Source organism: Sphaeramia orbicularis, chromosome 9, assembly GCF_902148855.1.
Source record: "Sphaeramia orbicularis chromosome 9, fSphaOr1.1, whole genome shotgun sequence".
Lineage (NCBI taxonomy): Eukaryota > Metazoa > Chordata > Actinopteri > Kurtiformes > Apogonidae > Sphaeramia > Sphaeramia orbicularis.
Window position 1 is genome coordinate 48,912,022 of NC_043965.1, and position 15,581 is coordinate 48,927,602.

Consider the following 15,581-nt stretch of genomic DNA (forward strand, 5'->3'; position numbering starts at 1 on the left):
GCAGAACCAGGCACAGCATCACTTTAGTCGTGAGCACTGGTGTTTATACACAAACTGAGGAGAGCAAACACCCCCCCACCCCCACCCCTCACCCCCCACCTCTTAATGTCATTGGCCCTCCCTTTTACTGAAAAAACAAATCAGCAGTGCAACATTAGAAAACAAGCAGGCAGAAGACAGGACGAAGCCAAAAGCCTCCAGAACTTGTGAAAACAAAAGGCATTCGACAAAGATGTGACTTTAAACACAATAGTAACACAACTCCTGTTAAAAAAGCCACAATGTCAACACTTCTATCAGAATCTAATGGGTTTCTCAGAGAAAACTTCATGATTATTTGATGACTTATGTGTTGCATTATCAATTTTTTCCACAAGACTGAAATAACGATGTACTAATACTTAGGTATTGTACTATAGTTTTGTGGGATCTGTACTTTACTTCAGTATTAATTTCTCTGACAACTTTTGATATTTACTCTATACACTTCAAAACAAACATCAGCACATTCTACTTATTATATTTTAAAGGCGGGCATGTTACTGTAGTTTGAATGGTTTTTAAACATTTTTGGGGGGGTATCAAGACTGATTTCAAGCCAAACAAACGTAACAGTAAAACAGAGAAAAGACAATACCTAGTTGTATATCACAACTGACAAATAGAACCAGGTGAACATGACGTACATTTTGAAACACAACATAACACATGTGAATCTGAAACGAGGGGAAAAGCCTCATGTTTTTGTGGTGTGTCTTTCTGTGACATTCAGATTTGTTCAGTGGTACAAATGTCTACTTCTTTCTTTTATACTTCGACACTTCTCAGGGCCTGTACTTTTAGATTTAAGTCCAATCAGTACTTGTACATCTTTTCCCCTTTCCTCTCTGGGTTAGGGTTTCTATCTGTGTCTCTATTTGAGGGTACATTTGCTATCTCTGACTTTTCCAAATGTGTTAGAACGGAACCCTTTTCAGTGAAGATCTGTAAGAAACCTAAAAAACATTTATCAACATTTATTTATTAACTTTGTCATCAACACATTCTTTTTTATAAATCTTTATTTAGCTGAGACTAGTGTAAATTGATTGTGCAAAAACAAATCTGAAAGGCCAAAGGAAGCTGGTATATGCATCTCAAATAACTTCCAAAACTCCAAAAATTAAATACCATTTATCAGTTTTATTTGTGACTGATGTAAAACTTCCATCCTGTTGATAAATCTGAATGTTCTGGCAATAACTAGACATTTCCGCTCAGTAATGACGCAAGTGCAAGGTATTGTAAGAGTGATCTTAACAAGTTAGTTGGAACCATTTGGTACCGATGTTGCTCACACTGTGTTGTTTCCTTGTTAAGGTCCATTGATTGGTCCTTACCTGTGCCTCATCTTTCACAGTAACCAATCAGCAGCCACTGGGGAGTTTAGAGCCACCAGCGTCACCAGGCCACAATGACACACACACCATGTGCCAGACGTTTGACGAAAGTTTCAGACACTGGGCGCAACGTGAGTCATTGAGCACAGCCACCACCCAGTGTGTGCCAAGACCTGCAAGTTCACCATGTGCAAAACTGTGACAGAGGACAGGGGTTGACTAGCCACTAGTATATTCCAAAGCACTTGAATCAAAACTTACCACTGTACTTTCTGCAATGTGGGTCAGTGAAAGTGGAAAATGAACAGGAAAATTAGTGGAAGGACTCCTGGTGTGCATGTGGGGTTTCTTTGGATAAGGAATGTTGAGTATTCGCCTTTTAACATGGGTACCTTCTATGGAACAATAACCCTACATCTTAAGAGACAGTTCCACAGACTTTTCCCCTTAAGTTTAGAGTGAAAAAGGAAAAGGTATAAGGCCAAAATGTAAAGGGTAGACTTCATCTGAAACAGAGGGTGTTCTAGTTCCCATGTTTAAAACATACCCTAAGCTCCATCAGTTCAAACATGGCTCAAATAAACCTAAACCTGAGATGATGTTTGTGGAACATTCGCTTACTGTTAAGGTTAAGATAATGGTTTCAGCACAAGCAGCGCAAAGACAAACGAGGCTTACGCTGTCGGGGGCTGACAGTAAGGGTATTTCCCCGAAATCCCCCCAATCATTTCCTCCCCCAACCTTTTGGAAAAAAACACACCACCTGGTGTCAAAATATGACATCATGTAAACTCATGGTAGTGGCATGAAGAAAGAGGATTGTTAGACAATTGATATGAACACAATTTGAGCTACACTGACCTGATGGTGTTAGAATAATAGTCAGAGAACCGAGTTTTACCACAAAACTCCACCTAGTGAATGAAAATGACCCCATGTGAACTCCGGATGGTAGACAGACAATGGACATTTGTAAGACAACCAAAGTGAAACAAATTGATCTTAATCGGTCTATTTTTGCCTGATTTATGTCCAAAAAACTGATTTTCAACTAAAGCGCCCCCATCTGGATGACTTATAATACTCATAGAGAAGTGGAAATCATTAGGGTTCTTCCACTAGGGGTCCACTATGTTGGTTATCAAGGGAGAAGAAATCCAACCAAATCTGTCCTAGTTACCGTGTTCACACCAAGGAGATCCAGCGGGGGCAGATCTGGTGGGGGCGGACCTGGCAGGGGTGGATCCAGTGGCGGTGTTTGGGGTAAAACCATTATATCCCTGAAACTCCATTTCAGGGATATAAATAACAATTTGATTTTATTTGACAAGGAACTCTTTCTGGTCTTGTTTTTTATTTTTCAAGTGTGGATAAGACATAAAACAGTTCAGTCATGGGTCACATGTGACCTTTAACCCTTTCACAAACGTTCACCTAGCTTTAGGGTCACATCAGAGGAAGGGCAAGGCTAAAATACAGGAATTCTATTGATTTTCAAAGGGGGCAATTTACAGTCTCTGAGCTAAACACGTGAATAAAACAACCTAAACTCTATCAGTTTTAACATTAATCCAGTGTCCCTGACCCAACCATCCCTGATGGATCACTGGTGGCAGATGATGAACCGGTTATTAGATACACATCAGAACACTGCCATTCTGAGCAGGAGAAAACAGACTTATTTGTACAACAAACCAACAGCTTTATCACAATTATCTTTTGTTATGCGCAGATCATTTTATTTAAATGATCTTTGGGGCCTTGGGCTGTGGAAGGTTTTTAATGTATGTATCCACGATTCAAGGAGAAGTGAGCTCCAGTAAAAGAATGCAAGTATTTACAAGTATTTAATATTATGAAAACCATTGGCAGGTTTATGTGGAATCCTGGTGGTTTAAGTTTTTCAAGTTTTAATGGAAGAGTCTGAACAGGGTTTAGAAATTCCTACAGAGTTCACAGTGAATAAAAACATGATGTACTGTGATACCGACTGTCATTATGTGGGACTAAAGTTAAAAGCCTCAATTGTAACAAATTACCTGTTTTGATACTAACTGCCAGATCACGTGCCAACAACTATTAGAAACCAATTTACATTTGGATTACTGCTAATACAATGCATATTATAGTTGCACAACAGAAGTGAGCTTTAGCTTGCGCTTGAAGGGTTGGACCTGCTCAAACATATTCATTGGCAGTCGAACGGCTTACGTGCTAAATGTTGCAAGAGCGCTTGAACTCATTAATGGCTAAGACAAGCGGTCTATCGGATACAACATTCAAGCAGCCATCTGGAAGTCTACCACCTGTTGAGGGTGACTAAGTACATTATGTGGCTACCAAACTCATGCGTCATATTTCAAACAAAAAGTCACAGTTGATCGTGCTAACTTTATCCACTACTACAACGGTTAAAGAACATTTCTAATCACTTAGTCAGATAAAGAGTCATGATATTACCCATGCATCCAGCTACTTACTTTATTTATCATCTACAAACAATGCACTGAAATACTAAACGTACATCTGCTCCCTTCAGTTACAGAGGAGCACAACGACCAACTCATCCACATTTGGCAAATACTTTTTGTCTCTTAGATGCGAGTGTTTCCTCAGTTTATATATACATATGAAATCATGTTATGAGGCGTATATGCATGTTCTCAATATGTACAGAAAATATGCAGTTTCCATCTTGACAAATGTACAGTACACTGCATCTGCATGGAATTTTTAAGAACATAAAACAGATCTGTTTCTGGGAAACTAGTCTTTTTTTCTCAAAACAATACGAATCTTGTCAAGTATGTTTTTCATACGAAAAGGCATACGAATAGCTCTAACTTTGATTTAATGAGATATTCCAACTAATACTGAGCTAAATTTAACCAGTAACGAGATCAAACAGTAGTATACATGACATCCTAGAGGTGGAACCAGAGGATTTTCCTTATTTACAGAATGAGACCATTTGTAAAACTTCTCAGAATTTGAAATCACACTTTTTTCAGTTTTTTGGCAACCAGACCTTTATTGTAGTTTTAAGGAATGTAACTAAGCAAAATGTTTTTACCAAATACATTTATTTACAAGATAATTGGATTATTTTTAAGAATATTTCGTCTTGTTGCTGGTGGAACTTCTGTGGTTTAGAAAAGTCAGACGTGCAGTGAATGTCAGAATAATCAGAGCCAGTGATGACTAGTATATGTCAGTGTAGTTTCTACCAGTCAACACATTACCAGCTGGTACAATGACACATGTCTGTGTTTTCCTGAATGAGGGGTAAAGGGGAACGCGTGATGCATGTGAGCTGTCACATTCACAAACAGACAGACACCAACTGAAACCTTCCATCAAGTCACTTTTAGAAGAACAACAGCAGTTATTAAGAGATGTTTGCATCAGAGAACCCCTGTTGGAAGATCATGGAAGTCAACGATCACATCCTCAGACTGAACCATTAACCTGGATCCTCCTTTGACCCTCTGCTGTACCCATATGGTGGACTGGAACCCCATCACAGGGAAACCATTACGATGCTTTAAAAACAAAGTCCATCTCTAAATGACGACAGTGACAAATGTCTCCGGTTTAATGGTGTTTGTATTCCTCTCTATTAATGAATGGCTGAGTCAAACAACTGTCTAAACTGGAGGAGATAATTATACTGTCACATCATTCAGATTTCCATTAGAAACACAAACTGTCACTGGGTGTCAGAGCAGAGCTGGGAAACTCAAAGTCATCGTCACTAAGCCCAAGGATCTCAAAAGCCTGTTTAAACATATGTCCTCAGTGTGTATTAAACAGAAGAAAACAGGGAAGCTGTTGGTGATCTATTGAAAGAAAACCAAAAACTTCTTTCTGCTGTAATTTTCCTTGTGTTCTCTGATAGAAGAACTGGAAGAAAAATGACACACATAGCGTCTCCCTCTACTTGGATGTTAACACACAACTATCATAGGAAATGTCAAGTGTGTTTACGGTATCAATGGGGAGTTACTGTCCAATTCAAATATAAATGTAACAAGTTGTGTTTCTATAATGCGTTTTATATTTATATTTGTTTATTTCCTGAGGACTCTTAATAAAATTCAATCTAATCTAATCTGATCTAAACTAATGAGAATTTCATGATCACATTTGAATAAGTTTATGGAAAAAGAAACAAAAAACATAAAACATAGCAACTGTTTAAGTTACATTACTTGTCTTCTCATCCATAAAACTAAATGTTACTGCTATCATAGACTGGTCTATGACTGGGTTTGCTGCAGTCGTGCCTCGTGCTGCCTGCATCACCACCTTCTGATAACAGTTTGATTCAAATTTCGACATTTCATGCAAACAAAGGTTTTCAGGACTTTTCAGCTCAGTTTAACCCATAAAGACCAAGTGCTACTTTTGTGGATGTTCCCAAATGAATTTTTCTCTCTATTTAACTTTTTAAGGGATTTATCACCATTTATTGCTATAGTATTTTCTTTATTTTCCATTTCTTCTGTGTAAATAATGTATTTTCCTATATTTAATTCACTGATCATGTACATGTTCATTAAAGCTCAGTTTGAAGTTGAAGATTATTATATCAAAAACAGAGAAAACTGAGGAAAAAGTGACTTTTTTTTTTTTTTTTTTTTTTTTTAGCAACGATATCAATAACGAAACATAAAACCCAGTGTGTCCATCCACTGTCATTGATCCGACTCCCTGGGCTTTACTGGTGAATCAATGTTGTAGACCAGGGGTGTCAAACTCATTTTAGTTCAGGGGCCACATTCAGCCTAATATGATATGTAGTGGGCCGGACCAGTAAAATAAAATAAATAATAGGATAAGAACTTTCAAGTGAAAAAAGTAAAATTCTGTAATGAAAATATTTGCATCTACGAATTGTACTTGAACATAACATGAACAAATATGAGCAACCTAAAAATTATTTAGTAAAATAAGTGAAATGTTAACAATATTGCGCCTTAGTTTATCATTTATACATGTGAATCACAACTTACAGATCACAGTGGATCTACAAATACACAAAACATTAAATAACAGGGAGAATATTATTAAAATTCCACATACTTCTCTTAAGACATTTCAGTTATTCACATTTTTTGTAAAAGGCTAGTCTGTAAATGTAAATATTTTTGGTTAATTTTACTTTTTTTTTTTTTACACTAAAACAACGAGACAAATTTACAGTTTTCATTATTTATAGGTTATTATGATAGTATTTTACTGGTCTGATCCACTTTAGACTGAAATGACCTAAAATTATTTTAACATCCTTGACTGTTAATATCTTCAGTGTAATTTTTGCATTTCACAAATTCATCCTAGGTGCCGGACTGACCCCTTTGTCAAGCCGAATTTGGTCCCCGGGCCGCATGTTTGACACCTGTGTTGTAGACGATGACTGTGTTTCCATGGTAACTACGGAGCATCTGAACGTCCAAATAGGTCATATCTGATGACCATGAAAAGATGACAAACTGTATTTAAGACACTGGTCTGCAAGGAAAATTCTTGCAGAATAAAAGTAATGAAATTTTACCACATGAGAGTCACTGATAAAGAAAAATCAAGTCAAAAATGCTGGTTGGCTGAACTTTCCAAGATACAGCCTCGGGTCAAAATGTGAAATTCAAGAATTAACGAGAGAATGGGTTTGACTCAAAAGGAATATTTGTCTCAGAGCTACAAGATCTACTTCAAAACACTGTCTGCACATTAGAATACATTCACTTTACAAGTTCTATTTAGTGGAAGATTTATAAAACTATTATAGAAATGTACATAAACCAACATATATGTGTAATAACACTTAATCATATACCTTGAAAACATCAGCAAACCGGCACTTTTGTCAATTATTTTCCAATTAATCTTATTAAAATACGTAACATTTAGCACATTTAATCTCTGAAGCAAATCATTTCTAAAAAATTGTAGACCAGTGTTATTTACATGGATTGACAGAATTAGTGGATCAACAGGTATTAAATATCTTAGATCAATAGATGATTTTGGTCGACAGTGGATGTTTGGGTCTTTATGGGTTAAAACAACTGCCAGAAAAGTAATCAAATGTAATGAGTTGGTTTTAGTGATGTCTTTAAGATAGTTATCATTACACTTTTAACAGACTAACTTGTCATCTGTAAGCTACATTTCTTATGTAACTGTGCCAGGAGCATTTCGAAGAGTAATGATGAGTCCGTTTCATTTTGTTGTATTTTTGTTGTTTTTCCACAAGACCTGGAAGTGTCATACAACGGACCGGAGTACTGAAGCTAATGTATGGATTGTGAATCTTGTCAGTTAGACCTGTGTGTAGAACTCATCATAACAGGTAGCCTGCTGTTACAAAGTCTACATGTATTATTGTGCAACATTTAGTCAAATGAGCATCAGTGACAGTTACATCTGGGTGATTAAGTGAGGCCTTCAGTGTGGGGAGTAAATTAGATTATTTTGGACAGGATTCCAAAGTGGAATCAAATCAAAGTGACTAAAGCATACTTTGCTGACTAAGCCTTGTTGTGGTAGTTGGAGGTGTTCCAAAACTCGGCGGCAGTTCGTTTAGATGTGGAGAGAGCAGCTCATTTTCTTTGTCTGGCTGTTCGACAATGCTTTCATTTTTTAACATTAAGACACTTTGGAGTGGTCCGTGTGGAGCATTTGGATTCTGTTGAACTAAAGGGGAATCACCTGCAGCTTTTTACAGAACACCGCTCCAAATATATATTGCTCAATGCAGTGGTTTGCGGTGAGGTAACGACACTGGAGGTGTGAGCACAAGTGTCTGGTGTGCATGTCAAGAGAACAATAACAGTCCTCAACACCTTTGCACCGGTTCAAAAGGCCTCAATTACAAAAGACTATTACACATAAACGTTTCCGTTAAACATACTATTGTCCAGATGTATACAGTTTGGAGTAGTTAGTAATTGTGAGAGCTGGAACGTCTTCCTCTCTATTGTAAAAAGGTGGCAGCTCATTTCCACAGGTGAAAACAGATTATATCTTTCCACAGGCTAGGATTAGCAATGAAAAAAGGAAACAATATCATTAATTTTGTATAATGGAAAGCCCCTTCTGGTCATAGACACTAAAGTACTAATTCAAATAGACAGGAAGGATGGGAAAAAGAGTTTTTAACACCTTGCTCCATACATCGGGAAAAAAAAGCATTTGCAGTCTTTTCCCAGACATGAGTCCTATGTTCCGTCTGGATCCTTAGAAAGCAGAGCTAACCCCGCCTCCCGGGCTGTGACACAGCTGCTTGTGAAACATCCGGAATCATTCGATGCACTTCCAGACAGTGTCCAAAACTAATCAGCTGAAACACCGTGTTCTGTGAAGACGCTGAGAACAGGTCATTGTGAAGGTGGCAGGGTCCTTATTAGGGTCTTCATTAGGGTCATGTCACCCTGGGACCTTTAAGATTTCACCATTGGCCCCCCCATTAGGTCTTAGCATGCTTAGTCATATCCCTGGACATTTTGCTCATTCCCTCATAATAACTGGTTGAACCCGAGGGCCAGTGACTCGGCTTTCAGACTGACATAATGTGGCACGTGTTACAACACTGTGAGCACAGGCGCAGATAAACTGACCTAATGTAAACTGCTTTTATAATTTGATGTTACATAAAACACAGTGGGGAAAGAACTGATGCGGTATCCAAATATAAACAAGTTAACACTTATCTATGAGCCTGCCTCCAAAATTGTCTCCAGTCTGCCAACCAGCGCCAAAAACAAGCCACATTACCAGCCCACTATTCCTTCATGGTATAATGCAACATGGCACACTGGGGGAAATGCTTTAAATTGGTTCTCACGTATCCACAAGGATGAATAGGTGGTTTTGCAAATCTGGTACATGCTGCTAGTACACAGACAATTATGTGCTATGCCCACAGTTTAAGAAGCAAAATTGACAACAATTACCACCACCCACTTAGGTACTGGAAAGAATAATGCTCTGTGTGGGAATCAAGACTGTTTGTCTTTAATACTTGCACTTAGCAACAGGACAAAGCTCATTGGGCATGACAAAACATATGCTACTGAAAACAAACACGCAATCATATTTTGACTCTGATATACATTACAGTAGCTCGGCTCAACACTTTGATCATATTTTGGAAGAGTGTGATTATTTTAGAAAACAAAGTTAACCTCAAAATGACACTCGTCATCTAAAACGTCCCCTCAGGTGCAACATTTGTATGCAAGCATGCACGTAGTCATGAGAGCATTCTCCAAAAGAGTTTAAAGCTGCACTGCTTTGGTGACATTTGGCAGATATCCCATAATACTATTCCATTATACAACCAAAGTCAATGGACTTGGTTTTCTGAGGGTACTACTTCTACCCTGTGATGGGTGATCTTGGTTGCTCGAAAGTATTTTTAAACAGAAGTGGTTAAATATGTGACTGACTGTATTTACTAATGGCTGAACAAACCGTTTTACTTTCCCATAGAAACAAACAGCATGAGGTCATCTATAGTTCATGATAGTCTTTTGATTTGGACTGAGAGGAAAGAGCAGCAGAAGGAAGGAGTATACCCTCAAAATTCTTCTGTTCTTTTTTCCCTATGATTTGAGCTTCAACAGCTAAGCAGGAAGTAGCCAATATCAAAAGTCAATTATCAAATTAACCCCTGAAGACCCACGACTATTTTTATCACAACTTCCAAAATTTTTTTCTTTGTCTTCCCCAAGTGATTTATCAACTTTTCTTATAATATTATCTCCTGCATTTTGCATTTTTCAGTGAAAATCAGGTTCTTTCTCATATTTAATCTATGGATTGAATAGATGTTCATAAAAGCTCAGAGTAAATTCAAAGGCTGTTACATCAAATCAGAAAAAAATGAGGAAAAAGTCCGTTTTTCAACAAAATCTCTCATTAACTGAACATAAACCTAGTGTGTGCATCCACTGTCATTGATCAAACTCCATGGGTTTTAACTCCTGCAGGTTTAAATGGATGAACTTAACACTTCAACTGCTGAAACACTCAAAACCGATGTGACCGATGTGCCAGACGATATGCGCCCCCCCCCACCCCCCCCCCCCACCCCACGTTACTTGTAGAACATAACCCCCTGGGCATTGGGGGGGTGCCAGTGTCCTTATGCTGCCGTTAGTGGGGCTTGGTTCAAAAAAGGTTGAGATACCCTGTTTTAGGAGATTTTTAGGTTCTATGTGTTGGATTTAAAGCAGCCTATTTGTATTTGCATGCAGACATGAAAAGACATGAAGAGATCCTCTAAATGAGTCATTGTATCATTTTCTGTACTTTTAATATTTTCAAATACGTGATCTGACTGGAGCCAGCCTCTGAAGGAAATTACTAAATGGACCCATATTTCTTCGCTTGCTATAGCTTGATAAAAGTATCAAACCACATGTTAAAATGCACCAGAATACAGAAAATAACAGACCACTCCCCCAGTTTTAAGTTGTCCCACTCACTTTTTTTTTTTTTTTTTTTTTGCTTCCGGCGCCTGTGGTACAGACCAACAACATTTTGGTTTGTGGATTACTTATACTTTCATGCAATAATTTTTTTCCTCGAATCTGAAAAAAAACATGAGATAAACAGGGTGGATCATAGCTGTGGTGTGTATGGGTAAACAAGCTGATCAAACACACTGCCAGACCTAGGTGTGTTTGGTTACAATAGACTTTTTGGCAGACTTTTTGTTTGAACTCAGAGATGTTTGCATATACGAGTAGGCCTGGTGTTCAGGTGTAAGCCCCCAGGCTCCACTAATCCGACTTGAAGTGCCCGTCCCATTAGACCATGTAATCAGGAATGTGCTGTAAAGCAGGTGTGTTAATAATGCTTATTAAACAAACGCCCGTTTACTTCTGTCTGCTTTGGATACCTGATGTTGGTGATGTCATGACAGACATGAGATGGGAGGGGGAGAGGAGGAGGTAAGGTTAGTGAGGAGTATTTTCACAGACTGGCGAGTCCAGACAGAGAGGCAGAGCGAAAATAGCTCAAGGGGCAAACAAGGTAACCTTTTTGAAAAGACGCTTCAGGGGGTGTCTGCCAAGTCCCACACAATACTGTCTGCAGTCAGTGTCTGTGCTGCACTTGCATTGCACCGCTGAACAAAATATCTTAAAACGTCTGAGTACATTGTCTTAAACCTGGTCAAATCTCCTGAAACAGTTCAAAGCTGCTCATCCAAACACCCAGTCTTCACCTGGTACGGAACCAATTCTTCCTCCCAAAAATAGTTAATTTACCCGAAGATAGTGAAATCATACAATCGAACAGACAGATATAGGAAATCTTTGCTGTCACATGTCATTTCACTATACAAAAAACTCACCTCTGCCTGACATTTAAACTCAGTCATAAACATAATTCCACTACTCACTTTATTGACATGTATGCACCTCCACCCTACTGGAAATGTACATTTTACTTTGCACATTACAGTTCATTGTTTGTCTCACTGTCCAGATTTTCAACCAGTTCTTTTTTCATACTTTTAATTTATTATATATAGTGTGTTTGCTCTTGTGTTCTATTTTTATTCTTATATTCTATTTTTACTGTTTGCCATGCTGCTGCACTACTTCTCTATCTATCTATCTATCTATCTATCTATCTATCTATCTATCTATCTATCTATCTATCTATCTATCTATCTATCTATCTATCTATCTATCTATCTATCTATCTATCTATCTATCTATCTATCTATCTATCTATCTCAACAGTGAACCCTATCCCCTTCCCCACAGTTACAATGAAAACAATTAAAAATGAATAATGCGATTACACATAATAGCAATTAGGGCTGTACAATATATTATTTCAGCATTATGATGGTGTTGAATGTTAAGTGAGGCAGATCCAATAAATATTTTGCTGCTTCTAATCTACAAGAAAAATAAGTGTAGAACAAACATAAAAAGCCAATGTATCTCTGTCAGAGGGGTATATCTGTGGAATAATCTGGAGCAAAACTTAAAAAGGTTTTCTTCAGTTTGTGCATTTAAAAGAATGTATAAATCCACTATAATATCAAAACATAGAGCTTTATCTTAATAAGTGAAAATCTGGTTATAACACAGAAGTACGCATAAAATAAGATATTATTGTAGTTAATTGGTTATCGTGATAAGACGATATTATCACATTTATTGATCATTGTATTTGGAGTAAATATTTAAAGTGCATATAAATATTATAGTCTATATTAAAAACGGTTGATTATGCAAATTTGATTGTGTGAGGTGACTAAAAAAGTATATGTGAATAGTTTGTATGGATGTTTTGTGTTATTGTGAAAATATACAGAGGAAAATGTGTGTTAACAAAGCAAAGGAAGCGGATCTAGTTTGATTATTAGTTTGTAAAAAGGGGGTGAGAGTCAATAAGTTATGTTTCTTCCCACTCCTTTTCAAGCGCAGATTTTTTTTTTTTTTTTAACCATATTGTATGATTCTTTGTTATCTGATGATTCTATGTGCTTGACATAAAACTACTACTACTACTACTAATCTAAATGAAAAACACATGATTTTATCAAGACTAAATTATGAGAAGTCTGTCTGATAGAACAAAATGAACCAATTTAAACATATGGAATATAACATTACCTTTCACAGTAAAAAACATGAATATATATACACTGTGTAACTTATTAAAATAGCTTATTTTATTGACAGTAGATTTAGTGTTGGATATTCTGATTATGTCATTTCACTGCAGTGAGATCGCAGGAAGTTAACATTAATGCTAATTTAGTAAACAGGCCATAACCCCATTGACTACTTTTTCTCTTAATTTGAAATTTGTCAGAAACATTTCATTTTAGTACAAGTCATCAAAATATAGAACTTAGCCGTGGTAAGTACTATGATGTGGAACTTCTATATGCGAGCTGTTGACCACAACCCAGAAAAGAACAGGGGTAAAATTTGGGGAATAAATGAACAACACTGTATAGAATTAATATGGCAATAAACAGCTGTCTTATTTCATTATGATAAGGTTAAGGTAAATAAAACTATTTAAAAAAGACTGCACAGTATTCTGTTTGTGTTAAACCGCCTTTAGCTTTGATTACAAGAGAAACTCACTGTGACAAACCTTCTACCAGACAATGCTTCTGCTCCTCACAAGAAACGTCACACTTATTTCTATCCAGAGTTGTTCATTTTTTAGCCACGGTCCTGTATTGATGATGGACAGTGTATTGAGTAAAGTCCGTTCCACTACATCACAGGTGTTAAACATGTGGCCCGGGAGCCAAATCTGCCCCGCCAAAGGATTCAATCTGGCCTGTAGGATGAATTTGCGAAATACAAAAATCACACTGAAGATATTAACAATCGAGTATGTCAAAATCATTTTAATTCAGATTCCACATACAGACTAATTAGATATCAAGTGGGTCAGACCAGTAAAACACTGTCATATTAAACCTATAAACAATGAAAACAGCAAATTTTCTCTTGGTTTTAGTGTAAAAAAGTAAAATTACATGAAAATGTTTGTATTAAAAAACTGTTGTTTTACAAAAAATGGGAATAACTTGAAAAGTCTTAAGATAAGTAAATGCAATTTTACCAATATTCTGCCTGTTATTGAATGTTTTGTGTATTTGTGATTATAATTGAAGCTCTAATGCACATGTGTAAATGATAAACTGATAAACTGAGGCATAATATTGTTAAAATTGCAGTTGTTTTTCTTAAGACGTTTCCAGTCGTTCATGTTATTCAGATTTTTATGGATGTTAACATTATCATAATTTAATTTTACTTTTTTTTTTACTGTTATTATTTTACTGGTCCGGTCCACTTGAGATCATATTGGGCTGAATTTGGCCCCTGAACTAAAATGAGTTTGACACCCATGCACTACAGGTTGAATATTCTCATTGGGGTTCAGGTCTGGACTCTGTGGTGGAACCTGAACCACTCTTTGACAGTATGAGCCTGATGACTCCTGCTGTGGTCCAGTCTTTAAGCTCTCTGACAGTCAGACTGATCTGAACTACTTCTGATTTCATTTATATTTTCTGACTCAGCTGTGTTTATCACAAAAAAGCTATAAAAGCAACAAAATAGCCATATAGCAAAGAAGACTTTAGGACAATAATTTGACTTATGGCACAAAGTCAGTGACCTCTTTGACATTTTTAGGTTCAGTGTGTAATATTTGGTGACCTCTAGTGGTGGTTCTTCGATCACCTCACCCCCTGGTATGGTGACCACTGTCTGTCTGTTCTTGGGTTTTTGACTTTATGGGATATTAATTGTTTTCCACACTAACACATGGTAGGAGACAGTAATGCACCTTAACGCTACAAAGAAACCAGAAGAAGAAACTACTGTAGAAAAATGGTATGATTTGCTTGGCTCTGCTACCTAATTCCTGCTGAAAGTTCCTTTGGGTTCCCAGTAAAGCACCTTGAATTACCCTCTGTATACGATGGGCTACACAAAATTAACCTGCCTTGTTATTAAACCCTGTTGCACACAAGCATGCAGTACAAAGCCCACTGTAACACATGAAGAACCACATAATTATTAATTATTAAGCTCAATTATGGCATTACAAGTATGCGTTAGTCGCATTCATTAGTCAAAGTCAAACATGAATTATTTTCCAGCTCTACCATTATAGCCAACTGTTCACCTCTGACATTATCATACTTAAAGTTTTGTTGTCCGTACCTGTCTATCTCTTTTCTTTTGCAGTAGTTGAGCCTGTAATGATACACTTTATGAAGAGTTTAATTAAAGCCAATGTAGTAGGAGATCAGAGTGAACGTATGGAGGACCTATAGTCCCCACTTTGGTTAAGACAGACACATAAACATGTTGGACTGAGGTCATGGATGTCACTTATGTTCATGACATCATAACCACAGGACAAGCCATCAACACCTAATACAGGGCTATAATCAGATCTGCTCCATGGTAACCCATGTCAAGAATAAGGCCCGGAGGATAACACTTCCCAATTTATTTGAAAGATGAGCATATCCCTTCTAGGATGTCTCTATGAATCATGGGGAGGGGTCCCTGTTGTTGAGGTGGGGCAGGGTTGTACAGCAAGTCTGGACACATCCACGCCATCCGGGACATCCCCATTAAGAGGCCACTTGGTTCTAAAAGTGTAGAGAGATGGGGCAAAGGGATCAAA

The 15,581-nt window shown here is 37.3% G+C and overlaps 1 protein-coding gene and 1 long non-coding RNA gene across 3 annotated transcripts in view; both read right to left on the reverse strand.

The window, feature by feature from the left end:
- Positions 1–15,581, reverse strand: part of arl15a (ADP-ribosylation factor-like 15a) — a 200,891-nt gene that overhangs the window by 25,132 nt on the left and 160,178 nt on the right. The gene's annotated exons all lie outside the window — the stretch shown is intronic.
- Positions 9,199–10,829, reverse strand: LOC115425444 (uncharacterized). Its single transcript, XR_003936235.1, has 3 exons — positions 10,753–10,829; positions 10,501–10,503; positions 9,199–9,210 (listed from the first exon to the last, which is right to left on the reverse strand). It is a non-coding gene; the product is annotated as an uncharacterized LOC115425444 (long non-coding RNA).